The sequence below is a fragment of the Mus musculus genome, chromosome 15, assembly GCF_000001635.26.
Source record: "Mus musculus strain C57BL/6J chromosome 15, GRCm38.p6 C57BL/6J".
Classification (NCBI taxonomy): domain Eukaryota; kingdom Metazoa; phylum Chordata; class Mammalia; order Rodentia; family Muridae; genus Mus; species Mus musculus.
The window spans coordinates 51,336,241-51,360,608 of NC_000081.6; the positions used below are offsets into that span (position 1 = coordinate 51,336,241).

The 24,368-nt window shown below is 38.1% G+C and overlaps 1 long non-coding RNA gene across 1 annotated transcript in view; it reads right to left on the minus strand.

The window, feature by feature from the left end:
• Window positions 1-24,368, minus strand: part of Gm19303 (predicted gene, 19303) — a 163,971-nt gene that overhangs the window by 104,601 nt on the left and 35,002 nt on the right. The window contains exon 2 of the long non-coding RNA NR_045092.1: window positions 9,457-9,519. This is a non-coding gene — a long non-coding RNA (predicted gene, 19303). The remainder of the gene's footprint in view (window positions 1-9,456; window positions 9,520-24,368) is intronic.

A 24,368-nucleotide genomic window follows, 5' to 3' on the forward strand; every position in this document is an offset into this window, starting at 1 on the left:
TTTTTAGTCTATTGCTCATTTCAAGTAGATTAGAGAGTCAAATAAATCATTTCAGTAGAGAACAATATTAAAATAAAATGTCTGCTGGGGAAATAGGTTTTCCATTTATTAATATTAATTTTTCACTTTACCATATGTTCTGTTCGTTTTTCTGCCTCTGTAAGTCAGGGCTCATGGTGTGTGTGTATTTTTCTGAAGAGCTGGAAGAATGATGTTATCCACTCAGTGGTCAGTTTATAACCTTCCCATTCCCAGTTCTCTTCCCTGATTTTAACTCAGTCCCAGGTATAGCCATATTCTGGTAAATCCCTTAAGCAAGAAATACTGTAGCCAATTCAAACAAAAGAAAGGGAGGGACTGTTTCTTGAAAGGCAGCTATGCCAATGGGAAAAACGAAATCAAATGCTTGCCAATACTTTGTGGCCTGAGGGTTAACATAGTGTCCAAGTTGAACTAATAAAATGAGCTTTAATAGCAAGGCATCACAGAATAGGGAAAGAAACAATCAATTCTAGGTGCTGAAGTGTTTTCCTGTCCTGCATTGTACAGCCAGAAAGTCAGAAGAGCTCAAGAAATTCAAAATCAGTCCTGTAAAGATATTATAAAACCAGATTGCCATTAACAATGATTTAAAATACAAGTTGCTTATGAGAAGATGTACATTTGTGCTAAATAAATTCCATATCTGAGATGATATGTTTTACCTATTGGCATTGATCTCTTTTGTCTTAGAAGGAAACTTTCAAAATTGTTAATTAACTGTGAGAGTGGATCTCAAATTAGTTTTCACACGCAACTTTGTTAAGTAATCTGCCAGATTAGACAAAAGACTGCAAAGTATGGGCTTTTAAAGTTGGTAATAGTTCCAGCATTTTCTCTTGTAACCTGTCTTATTCCTTCCTCCTTCATCTACAAGTACTTTCCATAAAAATATTCAGAACTGTAAGAAAATAGATACTCAAACAGTAGAAAGAATAAAACGGTGCCAGATAAAGAAAACGTAAATGTTTCCACTCTCCCAAGCATTTGTTTGAGAGCATAGGCTTTGGCAATGCGACATTTAAAACCCCAGGGTATCTTACTATTTGTTAACTTTATTATTTGAGTTTAAAATATAATTACAACATTCCCCCTTCCATTTCCTCCCACCATCTTCCCAAGTCTCCCCACCCTTGATCTCTCTCATTTTCTTCATCTCATGTCTAGTTGGACTTAAGGTCCAATAGAAGAAAACACATGCCTGATCCTGGAAGACTAGAGTCCCTTTTTTTCTTTGTCTCATTCTTTTCCTTTGTTATTGTTACACATATAAGTATATAAATTCAATCCAGTCCACTATGATTTCTGAACTGATCAATTTGCTATTGAATAACAAACTAGGGGGCTCACTTTTCGGGAAGACTGCTTTTGTACTAGCCTGCATTTGGTGTCTATAGTTCTTTGTTAAGGGGTGAGGTCCCGTGATGCTTCCCCTCTCATGTTAGGATGCTGATTGCTCAGGTCTTATTTAAGCAGCCATGCTGTTGAGATACTGGGTGAAGATTCCTTGTCATTTATTGCTAGGGAACGCATTCTCACAGCAGATTCTCTGCTCCTCTGCTTCTAATAACCACTCCACTCCTCCTCTGCAATATTCCCAGAACCGTAGCTACCCGAGTGGTGTTGTAGATGCATCTACTTGGCCTGGGCACCCCACCATCAGCTCTTTTCTCCGTTTTGACCAGGTTTTGGTTTTCTATAATGGTGTCCATCTATTGCAAAGAGATATAAGTTTCACTGATGCGGGGTGACCAATACACTTGCTGTGCTGATAAGGCTAAGTATTTTAGAATGTAAGAATTACTCTGGTTTAGTAAAGTAGCAGCTAGAGATTCTTCTCTAAGATCCATTACCACCATGAGTCCTGGAGAATTGGCTTGGTTTCCAGGATCAGGCATGTGTTATCTCCTATTGATTGGGTCTTAAGTCCAATTAGAGAGTTGTTGGTTACCATCAAGGTATGACCCTCATTAGCCTCCCCTTCAGGGGTCCCTTTTTACCTTTCTAGCCTCTGTCATTATTCCACGTGATATACATCTGAAGATTTGAAGCTAAAAGCTTAGACGAGAGAGAACCCTAGTCTCTCACATATACAGAATACATTTGGGTATTACATGAATGTTAATGTTATTACATAATCGTCTTGGGTTTTTCAAGGGCTGCTCTAGACTAACAAAATAATAATATCAGCAGGTATTCGTATTTGTTAATACCATTGAGACATTCCATCCTTGTAATGATTCTGAAAGGTAGAGACTTGAACCCAGATCTTCCTCCTTCCAGATGTTTTATTCTTTCTACTAAGCTGCAGTACTGATCAACCAGGTAAGTTTCTGTTTCCGGAACAATAAGAGCAACACACACCATGTCTTCCCCTCACAGATACTAACATACCCTCACCACTGATTTCATGAAGTAGCTGTGTTACACCAGGCTTTCTTGAATTTGAACTGTACTGACTCAGGTGTTGACAGCATTTGGTGCCCTAGAAATTTTGGCATTTGTTGTTAATCAGCCATAGCTAGAAGATGATGCTTCTCTACTCTTTGACAGAGATGACTAAAATAGAAAGAAAAGGCTGTAGGAGAAGCTAAAAGATGAGGTATGACTCTCAGCATGACCCTCCTGTGAACGACCTTTTGCCTGGTGTCCTAGCATTTGGTCAGTGCCAGTTTGCCACTTGCTTCTTCTTCTGAAAAGAGTTGGTATTAGCTGAGCCAAAAAGCCAGTAGGAGATGATTCTGAAGCTATTGGTACGTTAGTTGAAAAACAAGATTCATCTGTATCGTTTAAATTTTTTATTTATTTTAGCATATGAAATAATTTCTATTTGTCCTACAGGAAGCATAAGCAGCCAAGTAAAAGTACCCTTGTGAAGGCTTTCATCCAGGCATTTAATGTCCTGAGATTCTCTAAGAGCTAAATTTATTCAGTTTGCCATATTTTAAGCCAAGAAATTCTAATATCATAATTTCTATTATTACTGAGCTTCCATGAGCAAAACAGATAACTGTGGAATGCCTTAGTAAAATCTGATTGGGAATGTACTAGAGATCCTCTGGTAAACCAGACACCATGTCTACGTCCAACCACTCTCTTAAGAAGACATGAGAGATGGCTTTGGAGACTATGGATCTTAGTTACCTAAAATGATCAATTACAAGATTGTTTTTTTTTTTTAAGTCAAATTGGAAATGGGTTGTATGTAACCACACAGTGGTTAAATTTTTAACTAGTAGAAACAACATGAATCACACAGTCCTGAGTACTGTCTACTTTGGTGTAGTCCAGATTGGCAGAGTTGTTCCACTCTTGGTGACATTGCTCAAAATAGTTTTGGAATGTCACTTTACCAACTACTCCTACACCTTCTTCCAGATTATGCCAATACAAGCAAATAAAAATTTGATCTATTGGAACTTTCCAAATCATAAAAGTATTGTTGATGTCAGTAAATGGCTTCTCAAAGCAGTACAGGTTATTTACTTAATTTATGTAAAAATAAAACTGACATGTTCTACAAAATGCAATTAAGATTTCCTCATATAACTCAAAAACATTTTAATGAGAAAAAATCCAGAGGCTTCCTAAAAGCAATATAACTTTTTTTAAAAAAAAAATAGGATTATATAAAGCATCTATTTCAAACACAATAACTGTGGCAAATGTATAAACTCTAACTGAGCAGTACTTACTTTCAAATAAGCATTTGTCACACAGGAATAATCTACCACTACAAACTTTGACAGCTCAGTTCTACCCATTTCAAACTACAGAGACGTACCATTTCCTAATTATATGATAAAAATTAATTGGTAAGTTTCTATGTGAAACATTTATGGCATGCTCTTAAAAAGACAACATGATTGAGATGAAAAACAATTAAAGTTACAAGGATATAAGAAAGAATTTCAGCAAAACTACCTCAGTATGAACATACTAATAATTTTTTAACTTATGTTTAATGTGGGTTGTTTTAAAAATGATAATCTTAAAGAGAAATAACAAAAAAATAATGTAGCCAGAATCATCTGACTGGAAAAAAATCTGACTGTATTTTGGAAAGACACTAAAGATAAAGATTCAACTATATATCCAAGGGTGTTTGCTACCCTCAAAACACTTTCACAAACATTAACCCATTCAGTTCTCAGGGGAATCTTGGGAGGCTCATAATATCACCATATTAGGACTGAAGAAACAAAGATCAGAGGGGTGAAATAATTTGCCCTCATTCAAATTTTGGCATACTTTTCTTCTGGTTTGAAACCGAATGCCCCTTCCATTACCTCATTTCAGCTTTATGGCTATCAGGCCAACATTCTAAGCAGTATCACTAGGAGAAAGCCAAGGGAGAGTAGAGTAATAGCATACAACAGGAAGATGGCTTCGGGATCTATTTTCTTGGTCAGGAAATACATTATTTTTCAGCAAAAATTCTATCAGTAAAAATAAAAATAATATGTCAGATCAAATAACGAAGTTGCAGCTTCCTTGAGGAGAAATGGATACTTTATGGAAGAAAACAGGATAAAATTAAACAGGTCCCCTGTGGCCTATCCCTTCATAAAGGTACCATTCAAAGTCCTGCATCCTCCTTCTATGGATACCTGTTCTTTCTTGGCTTGACATGTTCTGTTGCTTATGATGTTCTATGGACTTTAGATAGTGAGTTGAAGATCCTGATTAAGGGCTCTCCATCAGTCGGCTTTGTCAATTATCTTCATGTCTAAGTGTGCATATTATTCTGTTTTTAAAATTGTGCTTGGCAGAAGCAATCACCAATAGTGATTTTGTGCACATCATTAGCCCAGAGGAGCTCAGCCAATTACTGTGTAAAAATAGGCTAGATATATTAATGATGCTAAATTATAATAAAGCACTCTAAAATTATTATCTAATGAAGAAATTGGCTTCTTCAATTGTAAGTCAATAATGATTGCAATGAGCATTCAAGGTAGATATTTTTACAGATTAAGGAACTGAAGTGATTAATAATATTGTATCCATCCACAGCAATAGCACCATGAAACTAGAATTTAAGTGTACTATGCCAGGCTTATAAGCACCTAATATTTCAGAAATTGAACACACATACACACATACACACACACACACACACACACACACACACACACACACACACACATACACACACACACACACACACACACACACACACACACACACACACACACAAACCCCTTGCCTACCAGGAGAACAAGTGATATACTTGTATGGAATGTAATTCTTTCACAAGGAGAAAAATTTGAGATCTTTACACACACATACATACATACATAATACATACATAATACATACATAATACATACATACATACATACATACATATCAACCTAATATATGTTCTTTATGACTATTGTAAATATGCATGAGCCTACACTTCTACAACGGTCTTACCACGCTGCCTTTTATTTTGTTTCAGAAGGAATGTTTTTCTCCTCCATGACTCATGCTGAAATTTAATTCTCCTTGTAAAGGTATTGCTATAGCGGAGGCTTTCAGACATAGTTAAATCATGAGCATTGTACCCTCACTGGTGGTGTTTGTACCTTCCATCTTCTTCTGTATGATGACTAGAAAGCCCTCATTAAGATATCAGCCTTCAGATCCTGACCACCTTAGACTTTGGAGACATAAGCTGATAACATTCTGTCTATTATACATAAGTCTCAGGTGTTCTGAGAAAATGAAATTCAAAATTAAAAATAAATGTAGGTACATTAACTAAAAATATCTTACTTAGAAACGTCACTTCTGTAACAACCCAAATATAAACAATTCACTGAAATTGACCAGGTTTCTACAGAAAGCTTAGAATCTACTTAAAGATGCAGTTTTGTTACAATGAGTTTATCATTTTAGATTTGGTTATACATTTTTATTTTATTCTTTCTTTTCTGATTTGAACCAATTAAAATTACTAGCATACAAGGAAGAAATCCCATCACAATGTAATCCTATTTGTTCTTCACATCTGATGAATCTTGTTACAATTCAGCTCAGCAAGGAAAAACCATCTGAGAAAAGCCCATGTTCCCAAATTTGAAATTGAAAGTCTGTTTCTCCTGCTTTATATCCTTTCCCCAAGACTACAGGTTAATTTTTTCTTACAGTATGGTGAGCACATTTCTTTCACATTATATTATATAAATACCGTAAAGGTGATATTTATAAACCTTGTTTTGTAGCTCAGTGGTGAATGCTTACTGGTAAATGAATGGATAACCTTACTTCCCAGGGTTATTGTATGAAGATGAAGAAAAGATGCTGATTTCTTATCTAATGGAAATCAGTGTGTAGAAATACAAGCTCTTGTTGGTATACCGTTCTTATCTTTCCAGTCAATATTAAAATTAAGGAGATTTCTCAGCCCAGAAAAGTTTCCCAAAGTTTCTGGACTTTATAATTTTGTCAGTTAACAAATACTTCATCATCCCTAGGGGAGAGAAGAAGAGAGAAAAGTGATTCACCTCTTATGTTATCTCTAGGGGATATGCAATTCACATAATTGCTGCAGTAGGTGGGAAGAGAGAGCAGCATCCAAAGACACCAGGCTCGTCATAGCATAGAAGTTTTCTTTGGGAACTTCTGCAACTATTGCTGTTTTGGGGTACTGTATTCATGTGCTATGATATTCAAATTTACAGAGGACATGAGGTTACAGCAAAGTTCTACAGACTGTAATCAAAACCCATCTGCCTAAGCACCTGCCAGAAGAAAATAATTTGTGCCTTAAGTTCATGAAACTTGAAAATTTCAAAAGATACTGCCAGTAATTGTCTTATTCATTCTAGCAAACATCATGATAAGGGGTTGCGGGGCAGGGGACTGGGGGTGCCAAGAGTAAAAACACACACAAAGTACTCTACCAGTTTGAGCTGGAAGGAGCTACTCAACACTATGGGCTATGTCTGGAAACAGATCGCAACGGGGTGAGGAGCAAACTATGAAAATTAAAGCTCCTGGGTCCTTATCTCTCTTTAGCAGTACCAACATACCTAGTTGCAGGAGGGACTATCCACGTTAACAAAGGTCTCTACTCCCAGTGAAAGGAGGGCAGTTCAGGGGTGAGAAGCAAGCAAAGAATATACAACTCCCGGATCTGTTTCTGCTGCTACAGTGGAGGGAGGGGGATCATACTTTTGGAATCAAATGGGATATATTTTTGTCATCTCCATAGTAAGAGCAATTCCCAGAAAAAGCCAACTTTGAATATGCAAATCTGAGGGCAGCATGGTTAATCACCACATTCACAGTGCAGGGGATCCAGCCAGCACACAGTGCTCATTCAGAGAGCAGAGTCTGTGCACCTTTTCCCAATCCATGATGCAAATTGCTTCCCCAAAGCCGGCTTCCTTATTAAGAACTAACTCTGTGTGAGTTTGAAAGGGCTATCACCTAGGGGCAGTGACCTGTCTGATCTGCATATCGGCTTGTCTTGGTGCTGAATAATGCATACTTATATTTGTGTTGCCATTTAAATATCTTCTGGTATTTAACTTCCTGCCACTTATTTGCTATATTTAAAGTAAGTTCTTCTCAAATAGTACAGGCATCATGAGTAATTTAAATGTAGTCATGTTGAAGTTTTAGGTTTCTAAGGACAATGATATCAACCTCAGACACTGGGAAAGAGTCATCCTGGAATCTGGGGCAGCTTCCCTCACTATTTTCATAATTCTTAAAAGATCTTGCAGTATAGGTTCTGACAAGCCTTGAGGGCATTTCATTTTTGTCAAAAAAAATAGTCTTGGTAATTAGGAAATGAAGTAAGTTTTAAGAAGATTATTTAAAACTTCAATCATGTTACTGGGATTTTTAAAAACCCAATAAAGACATCACCCTGCTTTAATTGCTCTGACTATTGGTTTATTAGACACTTTGTTGATTGTGTCATTATACACAACAGCCTGATTGTAAGTGACAGTAAACATCCAAAATAAGGAACAGAAAAATTCAGTGTTTCTAGATACTCAATAATATAGTTTAAAAAAAACTGACAAAAATACATCTTACTGGTGTATGATGGTTATACCCCTACTTGTTCTCAGACACTGCTCTGTAATTCTAATATAACCTTAGACATTTCAAATATATCTTTAGTATCGTGATGTTTGCCTTGGATTTGGAGCCCAAAGGCACCCGTGACTCTTATTTCATGAAGTGTGTACATAAAGAGTCAGCTCACTGTCTCTGCATGCCGCTCCACTTAGCCAGAAAATGAAGGAGGTGAAAGTATTGGTGTTCACCCAACTGCCATCCCAACCCAACTCCACATCCTTTGGTGTTCTTAGGTTGCCCATGGCATTTTCCTTAAGTAGAAATTAAGCAATATTCTTTTTCTCATAGCTCAAAGTCTAAGAAACCAGCTCAAAGCTATATACGTTCTGAGGCAACGGTCAGGCTTTGAGGAGACCAGGGCTGCTAATATCTAACTCATACTTTCTCTCTAATGAAATAATCGCCAGAAGAAGAGTCGCAGTCAGACTGATGAGTAAGAGAACACCCACAAACAACTCAGTGCACCATAAGACCACTTGAATTCTAATCCCACCAACCTAAACAATTACAAGGCAGAAATAAGGGATTTTTAAATTAGAGCTGGCAAGAGTGTTAAATGTTGAACTTTTTAAATCTAAATCATATTTAGACAAATTTACTAACATAAGTAAATTAATAATTCATCTCAGGGAAAAAACACACCAAAATATGATTTAATCACAAAGACATTAAGGCCACTGCTATGTTAAGCAAAACAAACAGATAATGCATCTAACCCATTACAGACCTCTTGATTTACAAAATTAATTACAACAATGAGATTAAGATGTTTCAAACTGCAGACTGCTGAAGCAAACTTTGGTAGTGCAATAACAGTTCTATCTGGAAGCCTATCAATCCAAATGCTTAAAGCCTTCCATTTTCCTCTTAGTTTAATGAGTTGCTAAGCAAGCACCATATTGAAAGCAGTATTCATGACACAAGCTGTAGATGCAGACCCGTTCTCTAAAGGAGTCACAGTGTTCCTTGCAATGATATATCATAAATGGCCCCCATAACAATGCATTTGACTCCGGTTTAATATAATTACATTTATATGTTAAATAGTAAAAATGGAAATAGGGGCCCACATGGAACTCTAAATTGTCATTTGGCTCCCAGTCCACAGACTCACCTCTGTAAGAACTACAAATTGGTTTTGAGAATGTATAACACCTGCAATACCACACAAGACTCTTATATTTCTGGGACTATAGTCACAACTGTCGTTTCTGAATGAAGAGTAATTTATCAAAGGTAAGTAAAGGTACAGCTTGTCTAATGAGTTTAAGAGGCTAATTATTTTATTTTGAACATGAAATCTAAAATCATTCACAGCAAAAACTGACTTACAAGAATGCCTGGGGTGGTGACGACGTCAGAGGCCACTGGTCAGCTTTTTTTCCTGCCGAAACACTGTTCAGGGAAGAGGGCAGTTCATGAGTTACATCTCAATTCCTCCACTACCATAGCTGTCTCCACATAAACTAATATAAGTGATTCTGCTGAGGTCATAGTTCTTGCCCTCAAAGTGATTTAAATGGGGCCTAGGCTTTTAAAAATAATTATTGTTAATATAGCAAGCCCTCTTAACAACCCCCCGAATATATTTATCACTAGCTCTGCTTAAAGCTGAAGAAATTTAGGCTCAGGCTAAGGATCACACCGCTAGCAGTAAATTATGCAATCTTTACTTGAATACAAGTCAGTTTGACTCCATAACTCACAGTACTCCACAATCTGTACCCTATCCAAATGATGGAGAATGGGTTCTTCATTCCTCCCCACAGTACTCTGCGCCTGAATGCTGCAGAGTCAGGACCATATGCTTGTCTTGAGTGCCCCATTGATCATCCATATACAAGACACTGAGAGCCTCCTGTGCACAGAGCACCTGGGAGTGTTCTTCCACAAAAAGGCAACAAACCCTGGAAAGAATAGAAACTCCATTTCATCATCCTTCCCCCTACTGTGCCCACCTATCCACTGGCCTTCCTGTTTGAACAAAATGTGTGTTCTTGCTGCCTCTGCTTCCTCCTTTCCCAACTCAAACGATTGTGACCCTGCTTTAAGAGCTTGGTCTCTCCCTCTCTCCCCTCCAGCCCCCTTTTTCTTGCCCAAGCACTTTAGGTAGCCTCAGTCCTGCTGACTGGCTTCACTTACGCAACATCGCTCTGCTTTCTGCTTTTCCTCCTTCCTTGTTGGCTGAATCTTCTCTGCTTTCCCAATAGACTCTTCTCTATCTACCTTTCAAAAACCTCGAACATCATGATTTACTTCCTAAATATTGTGCAACTCTGCATGTTCTCCCCAGTGTCTAAATGCTGAGGATGGCTGTTCAGAGCATCCCCTCCTTGTAGGCCCCATATTCTCTTCATAGCTTGTGAATTATGTAATAACTTCTTGTCTGAAACCAACATTTACCTAAAGAAGAGCTTTGGGGTATAGACATTTTTTTCCAAATATAAACATCACCTATACCTGTTGGCTTAAAAAATATAATCTCTCTCACCCTACCTCAGCAAAGAAAGCTGTGCTTATTATCCATAATAAAATATTTGGGTTCCCCAAATTTAAGTTTTCACCCATGTAATCCAACCACTGAGTTATAATATATGCTATTAAAAAAAAAGTCTTTGGGTAGGGGAGTGGGGGTGGGTGGGTATGGGGGACTTTTGGTATAGCATTGGAAATGTAAATGAGCTAAATACCTAATAAAAAATGGAAAAAAAATCTTAAAAATCTATGAGAAGACTCTGACTGCTGCTATTGCTGCAAGGAACAAATTGCTATTCACTTTCAACCAGGAGTTTCATGTTTTCTTTTTAAAAAATTTAAAGATGTATTATTATTATTGTTTATGTTTGTATGTTGGGGAGCAAATATGCCGTTGCATGCGCGTAGAGGCCAGAGATGAGTGTAGGTGGTGGGCCAGTCTTCTTGGGGGAAGGGTGTGCATATATTTATTCATATTTATTCAGCTTCACTCCTAGAGATTTAAGGTAGCATCAACTTCCTCCAAAAAATGAAGGCTCAGAGGAGAAGGGTGGTTCCCTGAGGAACACCTAAATGCTGTTTTATTGCTAGGAAAGCCAGGGACAGGGAATGGTCATTGGAGCAGAAGAAAGAAAATGGAATTTGTGCTGAAGCCCTGAATGCATAGAGTCAACTCCAGGATATTTGAAATTAACGTTTTTTTGTTTTTTGTTTTTTGTTTTTTTCATGGACATCTCTGTTTGTCTCATAGAGTCTTCAAAATCATCATGGTTGCTTCATTAGCTGCCCCCTTTCCTGTATTACTTGCCTCAGCATATCGCAACATTATCAATATAGTAAAACAGCTCACAAATACAAACATCGTCGTGATAGTCCCATGCCTTCTACACCCACAGCTAATCAATTTCTAGCTCCATTTTGTTCAGATTCTAAGGAATTCATTGAGAGAGCCTCCTTTTCTCCATTACCACGATAATGCTCTTAAGTCAACCCATTTTGGTTTTGCCTGAGCTACCACAGGGTCACCCTAACTGGTTTTCCCGATTTTATTTTATTTTATTTTTCTCTAAACTATTATGTACTGTCACCATACTGCTAGATGTTTTAAGGAAAACACAAAAATCTTAATTTGTCTGAAATATACTTAAAATATAATAAAGGTAAAGACAAACTCTTTCATGCTTCAATTTATGGTTGCCCCTTGAAATTCTAGATATTTGATACAAAAATTTCCTAAATTACCATAGTCACTAATGCCAACTTGGCCCAGGCGGTCCTCTCTGACTGAAATACTTTCCCCTCCAAGACAATCAAAGTAACTTAGTATACTTCAGCTGCATTCTGGTTCCAGGCAATGCTTGGTTTTCTGTTTCCAGATGAAGCAGGGCCAAGGGATATAGCCTCTGTACTCTGTCTGTGTGAACCACTACACTCAGGCCTGTGCTGTTGTTACTATACTTGCATCCAAATATTCTTTTTTTAATACTTTTTATTAGGTATTTTCCTCATTTACATTTCCAATGCTATCCCAAAAGTCCCCCATGCCCTCCCACCCACTCCCCTACCCACCCACTCCCACTTTTTGGCCCTGGCGTTCTCCTGTACTGGGGCATATAAAGTTTGCAAGTCCAATGGGCCTCTCTTTCCAGTGATGGCCGACTAGGCCATCTTTTGATACATATGCAGCTAGAGTCAAGAGCTCCGGGGTACTGGTTAGTTCATAATGTTGTTCCACATAGGGTTGCAGATCCCTTTAGCTCCTTGGGTACTTTCTCTAGCTCCCGGTTCTTCACAAACTATTCCACAAAATAGAAACCGAAGGTACTCTACCCAACTCATTCTATGAAACCACAATTACTCTGATACCTAAACCACAAAACGACCCAACAAAGATAGAGAACTTCAGAACAATTTCCCTTATGAATATTGATGCAAAAATCCTCAATAAAGTTCTCGCTAACCGAATCCAAGAACACATCAAAACAATCATCCATCCTGACCAAGTAGGTTTCATCCCAGGGGTGCAAGGATGGTTCAATATACAGAAATCCATCAACGTAATCCAGTATATAAACAAACTCAAAGACAAAAACCACAGGATCATCTCGTTAGATGTGGAGAAAGCATTTGACAAAATCCAACACCCATTCATGATAAAAGTCTTGGAAAGATCAGGAATCCAAGGCCCATACCTAAACATGATAAAAGCAATCTACAGCAAACCAGTAGCCAACATCAAAGCATCCAAATATTCTTAATGGTGACTTCATTTACTCTTTCTCCTAATGGAATACTTTGGGTGCAGAGGTCTAGCCTGAGTACCAGTCATGCACTGAATAGCTGACCCAGAACTCACTCACTGTCACTGAATGCTGAATGTGTTGGGGATACCTGCCTCCCGAGAGAGAGAGAGAGAGAGAGAGAGAGAGAGAGAGAGAGAGAGAGAGAGATCTTTGTGACAGTCAGCAGGTTCCATCCTAAAAAGCAGAACAGTAGCCCTCTCCATGGTCCATGTAAAGAAACAAGAAGCAGTAGGCTGAAAGGAGCAAGCAGAAACATTTTGGTGTCTTAAGCTCTACAGAGACAGAGTATCGGATTTGATTGTGAACTTCTGACAGCATTTGGCCAGTCCAGGGTTTTTCTCCTGTACCCCTTCCACCGACCCATTTTGACATTTCTCTTCTGATTGACTCTTTACAATAGTTTCCTGATTTGAATACCGCACTTAGCCAATCAGGGCACAGCAGGCACCCTGGCAGTTCAATAAATTCAGACCCTCTGAGGTCGCAACACCAGAGCTGCTGCTGGAGCTAACCAAGGAAAAGAAGGTAAGAGCTCAGTTCTCAGCATCCAACTCCCAGCTCTGGCTGGAATCCCAGACTCCAGGGACTCCTCTCTTTAGAGAATAAAGCCTGAAGACTTAAGGGTCTGGCTTCCAGCTGCTTTGCTCATTAGATAGGGAACACTGCCTTCCAGACTGGAGGCTGGGGAGTGATAACAGGTAAACAAGCTCTAGGGATTCTCCCTGCACCCCAACAGTGAGCTCACTGGAGTCAGACTCCTGTGGCTGCAGAAAAAGGAACCCCCTCCTTCTTCAGCCTACAAGATTTCATTCCTAGCAGGGATACATAAGACAATTCATCCCTGTAGATGTTTCCAGCCCTCAGGACCTACGTCTTTAGAGAGCTTTCTTCGGTTTTTGGAATTTGCAGCCTTGCCCCTCCATAATGATCTAGTCTTGGTCTGGAAACAGAAAGTCCCCCAAATCTTTTGAGCTGTGACACTTCTGGGAGTTGTAAGGACTTTCTGCTAGCATCCTATCCTTACTCCAAGTTCTACCTTATTTCATGTAAATCCAAGGTAGCAATCTGTAGTGAGTTGTTTTCCCCATCTAAAGCTTGTGAATCCAGAGCTGACCAAGTCCCTCCCACTTGTACTCTTTGTTGCCTGGCCACTCTATTCTTGGAGGAAGGTAAAGACAAAACCCTGGTCGGAGCCTGAAATCTCCAGCAACTACTTCAAATGGACACTTTCCCCATATAGAAATAATGGCTATACATAATGTCTGCATTATGACAGTTAATATTTTTCAACTTCATTTCTCAATGCATGGATATTATCCTTAAAGATATCATTTAGAATATAAGACTGTTAACATCATGAATTAGCATCCTATATTAATATAGTGGCATTGTTTCCTGATGATCCTGGAGGCATTAGAATGATGGCTGTGATATTTTCATGGAATCAGGCTTGTACAATTTTGTTTTGAATAAGGATACCAGGTAGAACTGCACCAAGCACAGTCATTTGTTGTGTATATGTCCTACAAAATTGAAACATTATCTTCATGAGGGAGGCAATAGGCTCACAAGACTTGGAATAGTAATAAAGTGAGGAGATTCAAGAAAACTGACAAAACCCAATTCAGGAAGCTAAGAAAATTATAATTCACAAGGCTTCTCCAAGGTTCCTTAGAAGTAAACAGTTATTGAGGGAGAGGAAACTCAATGTTGGAGCTACTAAGAAACAAGACACAGAGCTCTAAGGATGCTTTATCCTCAATAACACATGGGTGGCTTGTGGTGATGAAGCTGCCTTTGAGTTGCTTACTCTCGAGTAAGTAATCCCAGCAAACTCCCAACTTACTAGGCTAGTCAGGAGTGGAACTGTTTCTTCATTCTTTCATTATTGCCCCATCTAGGATGAATTTGTGTTTTTCCTTGCCTCACCAGAAAAAGTCACACAACACAATTGTCACTGAGAAAGAAACTAGCAAAGCCAAAAAGAAGATGGAAGAGAAGCTGTAGTATGGCATCCACAATGAATGATAAGATATGCATGTCTGTCTAAGGGTGTATCACACATAGGAGAAATAGCAATATGGCTACCATTCTTGTGGTGTGGGAAGGTGTGCCTACCTGCTGTAATGGCAGGGGCAGACTCTTTGCATGATGATTAAGTCCTAAACCAGAAGCTTGGATATGTGAAACTTATCCTTGGAAAGAGTCACAAGGTGACAACCATCCTCTGTACCTTATGGGGTATCATGACTCCTTAGTGAATAGAGTCTACCCTATGAGTATGGAAATGTCTGAAAAAGCAGAAACTATTTTCAGTCCCTGAAATTTGTACTTATAAGACAGAGTCAGATTGTAAAGGTATTATGGCAGCAGTTAGTATAGTCCTTGCTCAGGATGATAAAATATGCAATTAAGGCTGAACTTTCTGTTGGGAAAGAATTCCACACAGGGGAATAACTGCAGTAGGGGGGAAAAAGGCATTAGATATTGATTTCTACATTAGCCTCTGATTTAGCAGGGAAAGTAGAGAAAACAGAGGATGAGATGGAGGTGTTAGCTTGCTCTTCAAATAGCTGATCAGGTACAAAGGAAGAAAAGGGGGGAGTACAATTAAGGTCTGTGCTAAAAGGCCCTTCCTTGGACCCAAAATTTTGAAACCCATAGGAAGAATCAAAGAGTGATGAAGAATTGTACAAGTGACAGAAGATAATCCTGAGGTCTAACCTTTAATACAGAGGAAGAGAAAACCAGAAGAAGAGAAAAATCCATAATCCAGCATGCAGATAGACATCAAAATTGTTCAGCATAAGAAACTATGCTGTATGTAACAGAGAATGGCCAAGTCGGTCATCAATGGGAGGAGAGGCCCTTGGTCTTCTGAAGATTCTATGCTCCTGTATAAGGGAATGCCAGGGCCAGGAAGCAGGAGTGGGTGGGTTGGGGAGCAGGGGTGGGGTGGGAGGGGATAGGGGATTTTCAGAGAGGAAACTAGGAAAGGGGATAACATTTGAAATGCAAATGAAGAAAATATCTAATAAAAATATATTAAAAATAAAAAAAAAGAAACTATGCTGATCAGAAATTTTTCTGCATCTGAGCATTTTTAACTGGGGAAGGGTTTTAAGCAAGAAATGATAAAGCTCGGAGAGCCTGGATCATGAGGCTATTGGCCATAAGGTTGATGGGAGAAGGTTTCGTGTGGAATGTAAGTGGAGAAACAGAGCCATTAAAATACTTATCTTTCCCTGCGACAGAAGCTGTACAATTGGAGATAAGATGGTAGAAATCTATCTCTAGAAGATTGCCTTAGATAAGGGAGTTGGTTATATCTGGCTGGTGTCCATGAATATTAAGGACTAAAATATAACAGAGGAAGAATTTGATGCTGAGCACTTGGGAATAAAAGTAGTATTTGACACTTGGTTTATTGTTGTTTTCATAGGGATGTTGAGAAATGAATTTAACTCAGAAAGGACCAGCTTTGTTTGAGTTGATATTTATGAGACAGGAGACTCTGGCAAATCCGGATGATTTAGCTAGGCATGTAAATTGGGTTCTGAATGTAGTAAAGACCTTGGTAGTGTTAATGAAGGTTTAAAATATATATATATGTATGAAAGATAAATAATGTGGATTGCCCAGATTACTCAAAATCAAGTGTGACAAGATTTATATGAATCTTTTCTTCCCAGGGGAAACCGTAGTCAGAATTTGTGATCCTCTGGAAACTTAATTGACAACAGTTCACCAAAGGGGTGAAAGGGGAAGTCAATGACAGAAGGAGAGGAAACTGGCACAAAGTGTGGACGCCAAATCTCCTCATGCACATCTCTCCCCATAAGAAAGTATTTTTGGGATAAAGGTGCTCTTCTAGCCCAAAGCTCTTAGAGAAGCCTGGTTTGGTTATTGTGCATTTTCTATGTGCTATGCAGTACATTGTTCATTCATTTGAATTCAATATTTTATATTTTATCTAATGCTGTTCATATTTAATTTTCTCAAAATAACTAATATGTTTTCACCATCTATGTTCACTAGTGTGTTGGTGTACCTTTGCTGAGTAACGATTTACAGTATAATCAGTGACTTAAAACACTATCTATTCTGGTAAACATGTTGACAGTCTTACTCACCCAAGGGCCATGGATGCTACATAACCCACATGTTAGACATAATGACTGTTCAACACCACATGAGAAATCCTTATGAAATCTCGCCCCAAAGTTAAGGGAACAACATAAAGGACAGCCTTGGAAGAATGTAGGGGCCTGAAGAAATATGGGAGCTTGAGGAGCACTGTGTTCCTGAAGTGGCACTGCCATCACCTCGAGGAGCTAACAGTAGATGTGATCGCATACAGAGACCTGCACAGGATTGGTTCTATCAACACTTCATCGTGGCATGGGGAAGCGAGTTATGAAGCCCCAATTCTCTTGAGGATTTACCCACCGTTAATGTATGCAGGGGGCAGGAGAGACATTTTACCAGTATTGTAGTCATGAATAACTTTCCCATGTTCTTGCAAATAACCACTCACCATGTTCCTTTAAGCAATCCTACTAAGACGTATTCTGTCACAAAATGAAAAAAATAGAGTGGAGAAAAAGTTGAGGAGTATATAAGATCAGCAAAAATGAAAGAGACAAAAGGTATGAGTGGCATTATTCACCTTACTATGTACATATGTGAAAATGAAGATGTAATGAAACACATGACTGTGTAGTATATTTAATATATGAGATTGAAAATAAAGAGATAAATGTATATTGTAAGTCAGAATTCTCAGTATGGTGTAATCACGCTCTCCTTCAATAGCAATCCACAATTGAATTGTGGTCCCATCTCAGGATCTTTTTCCCATCTCTTGATCTTAAAGCTGTAGAAACCAAGGCTCCAAGTCAGCAAGAAAATCTCTCATATTTGAATCAGTTTTTTTCTTCAGTTCAAACCATTGTTCTTGTATTTTTGTAGTTCAAATGATTAGATCACATATATTGATATAAATCCCCCCACTTGGATTAATTCAAGGTCAAGTGACAAATAATAATTTTATCTTACAAACCCAGGGTCAAACACATATGAAGTTCAGGGCCAGGCATCAAACTAAACTCACACTATTAGAAAATGTAGTAGTAATGCCAGAGATGTCTCTTGGCCTCCAAAGAAGCCAGGAATTTGATAGCCAAGTGGGAATACATAGGTCTTTACCCTTCATAATAGTCCCTTAATCTTAGAGAAATAGCCATCTCCCCATAATTCACGAAGGGTTTGAATGATCAATATCAACCTATCTTCATTCTCTACAGAGATGCTTGATTGTTTGTCTAGCTCATAGTGGGCTACTCATCTACTCAAATTTTCATTAATGTTCTCTCTCTTGAAGCATTTAATCCAATCTGGTTCTACCTGACTTTTCTTTTTTTTTTCTACTTTTATCTTTATTTCTACTATGAATGACACTAGTCACTCTGCCTATGTGCACAATAGCAAAGAACTGTGCTGATTGTATACTTGGCCTATAATTTGTCTTGTCTTCCATATTTCTTTTTAAAACTACAGTTCATAGCTCTTCTAAGAAACCCTTCTCAACTCTTTCTGCACACATCCACTTTCTCCTAAGAAGTCCTATTATACTCAAAGGCAGCAGCTCTCCATTAGCATTTAGTTATTCTCTGATTTTTTATGGATGTTTGTTCTGGTTTCTCTATTAGTTTTGTAAGTTGCTTTGAGTGGGGGCTTAACGTTTTTGTTGTTGTTTGACAGCTTCTATACCACTGAGAGCCATATATAAATCACAATATAGGCACTCATCACATATAGATCGACCAACATACCGATTGATAGAGTTCTCTCAAACTGAATTCTTCTTTTTCAACCCAGGGAATTTTCCAAGTGTTTAGAAAGCAGCTTAAGCTCATCCAAAGATGCAAACTGTTGTCATTATGCATTCAGTCTGGTTTTGGACAGTACCAGGAATCTGTATGGCTGCATGCCTTCTCATTCTGGAATAGGCAACTTCTACCCTGGGGCTAACGGCAACAGCCCAAGCTTACAGAACAAACTTTTCCAACATTCCATTAGCCTGCATGTTGTTCCCACCAATTACTCTGAGAACTTTGTTTTGATTAGGAATAAGAGGACATGATATCTGAGGATTTAGGTTTATGTGCAAAGTTAAAACAGAGAATTAAATTTGTTTGCTTTCTCGACAAAAAGATTAAGATATCTAGTGATATATGATGCTCAAGAGATGCTAGCATGAAAGGATGGAACAATGAAAATTACTTGTGTGCACTGCTGCATTCTAAGTTGGTCTTTAGTATCCTAAAAATAAGCATAGTGTTTATAGGATCTCAGAAAATAAGTAATTGCAATTTCTCATTTTCATTCTTTTCCAAGAAATGTATAGTTTATTAATTCAAATTTAAGGTTTTTGTAATAAGTTCAGAAAAAAAAATATTCCTTGCATTCTTTGGTAAATCATACCAGAAAGAAAGACATGGGGAAGAGAGACAGCAAACACATTGGACTATCGAGGGCTTCTAGTCCTTTGTTATGAAATCCTCCAAGGCTTCACTCACTTAGGTGACCAGTATAAGCATCAATAGGCTAATAAAAAAGAAGAAACAAATCCATTACTTACCAACCTGCGGGGATTCAATGCTACTTAGAGGCAAAGTAATGAGGAAAGAATTAACATTTTATTGGCTCCATCTATAACCATAACAGCAAATAATACATAGAGTCTGACTCTCATGTTTAACATGAAAGTGAAAATGGATGTCCAACCCCAACCACAAATGATAGCTGGAACTCTCTTGCTGAATCTTCTCCAGGCATTTCTGCTTGCTTTTGTTTTATTGGATAGCATTATATATCTCTTTTATTTCTGAGGTTTGAATATTGTCCTCTTTCAAACTAACCTATCAAATTCTATTGGTTTTAATTAGGTGTTTTCATACAGATGTATCCAGGCTCCATCGATAGGAATGCAAAGGGAAGATTCATATCCTGAACTTTCAGGCATGAGACTAGCCTTGGCCTTGGTTTAGGTCTTGGAGGGGCAGGAGACAGAAGAATGAGCATCAGTGGTTCTAACATTTGTAAGATTCAACAGGCGCAAAGTCTGGCTGTCTTGTTTCTTCTTCTCAGACATTTGTTTCATTAAACAAAACCAAATGATTTACATTTTGAGAACAGTGAGAAATGAGGCAAACATTTTTAAACATCTGCATGTTGGGCATCATGGTGAAACATCTGCATACTGGGCATCATAGTGGAAACTTTCATTTGGCATTTATTTCTGCCACAAATATTTGAGGTAGGCATTAATGAGAACATATTAGAGATGAGAAACTTGAGCCTTATAAATGATTAATAGCATAAGCTATAGGAGATGGTGACAGAATCCAAACTCTAGCCTTTCTAACTGAGATCCTTCCCTTTTGACCATGTCACACTAACAGATGAGCATGAGTTTAATGCTGAGTTAAGCTGGGATGTGAGGAATATGCATCAGGCAGCAGCTAGAGCATTATTTTTTTAGAATTAAATAACCCTCAGCATACTAATAAGCTCCAATAGTCCAGTGTCAGCAAAAGAGCAGTCTTAGAATAATTATTCACTAACATGTCTGACATCTGCCCTCACTGAATTCTGAAAGAAAAAAAGGAGTGTTCAGATAGATGTACCATTCCTAGTCTCCCAAGTTTTTTTTTATTTTTCAATTCTTTTCTGTCTATTTATATTTATTTCTATGATGCCTATCACCATGGTGTCAAAGTATCCAGACAAACACATTAAACTAAAAGAAACCACATGAGGGGATTGAAAAGGAAAGTTTTCCAGATTGTTCTCCTCTGGAGCTAAGTTTTGTGGATGGAGAGATAACTGATTGTGCCAGGGTACCGCATGCCCATGCTGGCAGCGTTAGAAATAGGCCTTGGTGAAACTTGGCTACTATTTATCCACGGACATGCAATTTACTTTTCTATTTTGGGACAAGAGACAGGGAAAGGAAACCCCAAAGAGTAAGATATAGAAAGTGATCCTCTACGATCTCAAAGACACTCTACCTCTAAAAATAGTACCCTAGAACCTTAAATATACCGGAGCAAAAGCAAGATGTTTAAAACACTTGAAAACTATGAATCATCTTAATTATTTTATTTTAGCCTATTCATCTGGGGCAAGCCACTGTTTTGTTTATTTACATAACAGGTTGTTGCTAAAATCAAACTCTTCCATGTGATCTGGCTAAGGTCATGGTGTCTACAGAACTCTATGGCAGAGTCCCATTTCTCAGAGATGGAAGTCATACTGTAGAGACTAAAGGAAATAATAGTGGTCAGGAAGAATTAACAGTTCTGTAGAAAAGGAAGATATTTACTATCTAATATTTTATACACAGTCCATGTTTTATACTTTAAATATTTGATCTCATCTGTCCTCCCACATGCTTTAACTACCCACATGATCAAACACACACAAATAAAGCCCACATATTTTCTGGAGTTGTTACCATTTATTTAATATTCTACTGTCTGATTTTAAAATAACATCAATCACATCTGCAAAGTTGAGAGATGCCCAGCATTCTCACTAAACTGGTCCTGGGAATTTCTGATTGGAGTACAGAACTGGGGTACCAGTCTTCTGTTTGTTTACTCATTTATTTCTAATGTGTGTCCTAACTGTACAGCTTAGGATGGTATGGAGCCAGACCACACGATCCTCCTTCCCCACCTCTTAACTGTGGCATCACAGGAGGGCACCACCACCCTCAACAGAACATCATTTTCAAAACAAAAATTTGATTCACATTTTATTGGCCTTGTTGTTTATAGGGCGTTTTTCAGTATCAAAACCAAAATCTTCAATGTGATCTATCAACCAGGACTTCTGAACTATCTACAGTACCATGGGCTGTGTTGGGTCCAACCTCTGCCTTTCTAAGCTTTCCCTGCTCGAGACAGGACATCTCTGGAGCAAGTCCCTCACAGGTCAAGCTATACCCAATGTGTGCCCTTTACCAATAATACTCCCCTCTGTACCTGAAATCCCCCTTTCAAATACATATTAAGCAATGTTTGTTGACTTTTGTTGTTGTAACTTCAGTGGGTTCTCATCAATAAACTTCAAAAGCATCAAAGGTTAATGAAAAGGGGACAATGCTCTACCCATTCAGTTGCCCACCACGACATTTCAGGTTTCTTTTTCCCCTGAAACTTTCCATCTTTCTACAAACTGTGACAGTTTTCTATTTGTCCTATGTATATATAATCACATATGTATGCATATATGTATGTCTTTCCTTCAATTTCTTTGTTTCTAATTACTTTTGATTTTCAGAAACAGGATTTAATATACATTTCTGGAATGGTAAAAATCAGGTATGAACAGGTTTCTAGCAACTCCACACCATAGTTCTATTGCTCCTTCCACATCTCATCCTTTCTTAACCTTTGGTATACAACCTAGAGTTTTAGGATCAAAATTGTGTTAAATTGTTATTGGTGTTAGAAAACTTTCAAAAATCCTGAATTGTTTATACCACTAAATATGATTATCTGGAATGCTGATTTTCAGCTAATTTTATGCTAATTATTTTTTTTTCAAATTCACTCACTTTTTGTTTTAAAACCCATCTTTTTCTCAGTCACCTAAACTGCAGAATCAAATAAGATTTTAACTTGTATTACTAATATGATATTTATTTATAGTCAAGTATGACTGCAAAAAACAACCTCTCTTTGTATGATAAATCAATACCTTATGTTGTTTTGCTCGGGGGTGGTGGTGTTTCTGTTTTGGTGCACAATTTTATATTGCCACTGTTTTATGCCTCGGAGGTACTAGTGTTCTGCAGAAAATGTTTAAAATCAGACAAAATTTCTCCCATTTTGTGTACATTAACCCACTCATTACAGCAATTTTCCTTTATCAAGATATTTTTAAAAGAATTTTCTAGTGTTATTTTAATGTGGCTTCTTTTCTTTCTTTTTATCCCAAACCAAGAAAAATGTGTCAAACTCCATAATTAAGAATTATTTCCATTCCCAAAACTTTTATTCAGCTGAGATCTCTTTATTGTCACTATTTTGATAACTCTGTTTTTCCTGTAGGGTGGAACTTTGTAAAACACATTTTGTGTCTTTCTCTCAATTGAGAATTCCATGTGTGCCTATTCATGTGTTTTCATCTAATCCACTGCCATGTCATTCCCTGATTTTCACTTTGCTTGCCACAGCGATTTTGTTCTTTGTCCTTTACTCCACCCTCTGCCACCTGGGAGAAGACATAGAGCTAATCTCTGCATCCCTAAATGATTCTCTCCAAATGGTTCTAGACACACTGTTATCAACTAGGAAGTGACAAATTTTATGTGGTTTCGTTTTGTTTTGAAAAATCTTATTTAATCCTCTTCTGTTTTGACTTACAACTTAATTTCTATATGGTCTCTTTCATAATAAGAATCTTGTTAAAGTCTCTTAAGATCTTCCTTGCCCAAAGGAAAGACAGAGACAAAGGTTAGAATGGAGACTGAAGGAAAGGCCATCAGAGATGATCCCACCTTAGGGATCCATCCATCTCCAGACGCCAAACCCAAATCAGGCACTATTTCTGATGCCAAGAAGCACTTGCTAACAGGAGCCTGTTCTCTGAGAGTTTCTACCAGCACCTGACCAATACAAATGCAGATACTCAGAGCCAACCATCAAACTGAGCCTGGTGACCACAATGGAAGGGCTAGGAGAAGGACTGAAGGAGCTGAAGGGAATTGCAACCCCATAGGAAGAACAATATCAACTAACGGAACCACCCGGGGCTTCCCGGAACTAAACCACCAACCAAAGAGTATACATGGAGAGATCCATGGCTCCAAATACATATTTAGTAGAGGATTGCTTTATCTGACATCAATGAGAAGGAAGGTCCTTGGTCCTGTAGAGGCTTGATGACCCAGCGTAGAGGGATGCTAGAGTGGTGAGGCAGGAGTGAGTGACTGGGTGGAGGAGCACCCTCATAGAGGCAAAGGGGATGGGAGTGAGGGAGGATAGGATGGGGGATTTATGGAGGGGTAACCAGGAAGGGGGATATCATTTGAAATGTAAATGAATAAAATTATTATTAAAAATAATAATAAGTAAATAAATTCTCTTAAGAGACAGATACATGAATTATTGGTGATTCAGAGAAACTTAAGGGCCCCTTGACCCTTTAACCTTTTGGACAATAGAAGGTGTAAACTGTGGATCACAGACTCACCACTTTTTCTTCTCTGTCTTTGTATTCCTATGAGGCAGTTAGTAAATGTGCCGCATTTTCTGTATCCATTCCTCTGTTGAGGGACATCTGGGTTCTTTCCAGCTTCTGGCTATTATGAATAAGGCTGCTATGAACGTAGTGGAACATGTGTCCTTATTACCAGTTGGAACATCTTATGGGTATATGCCCAGGAGAGGT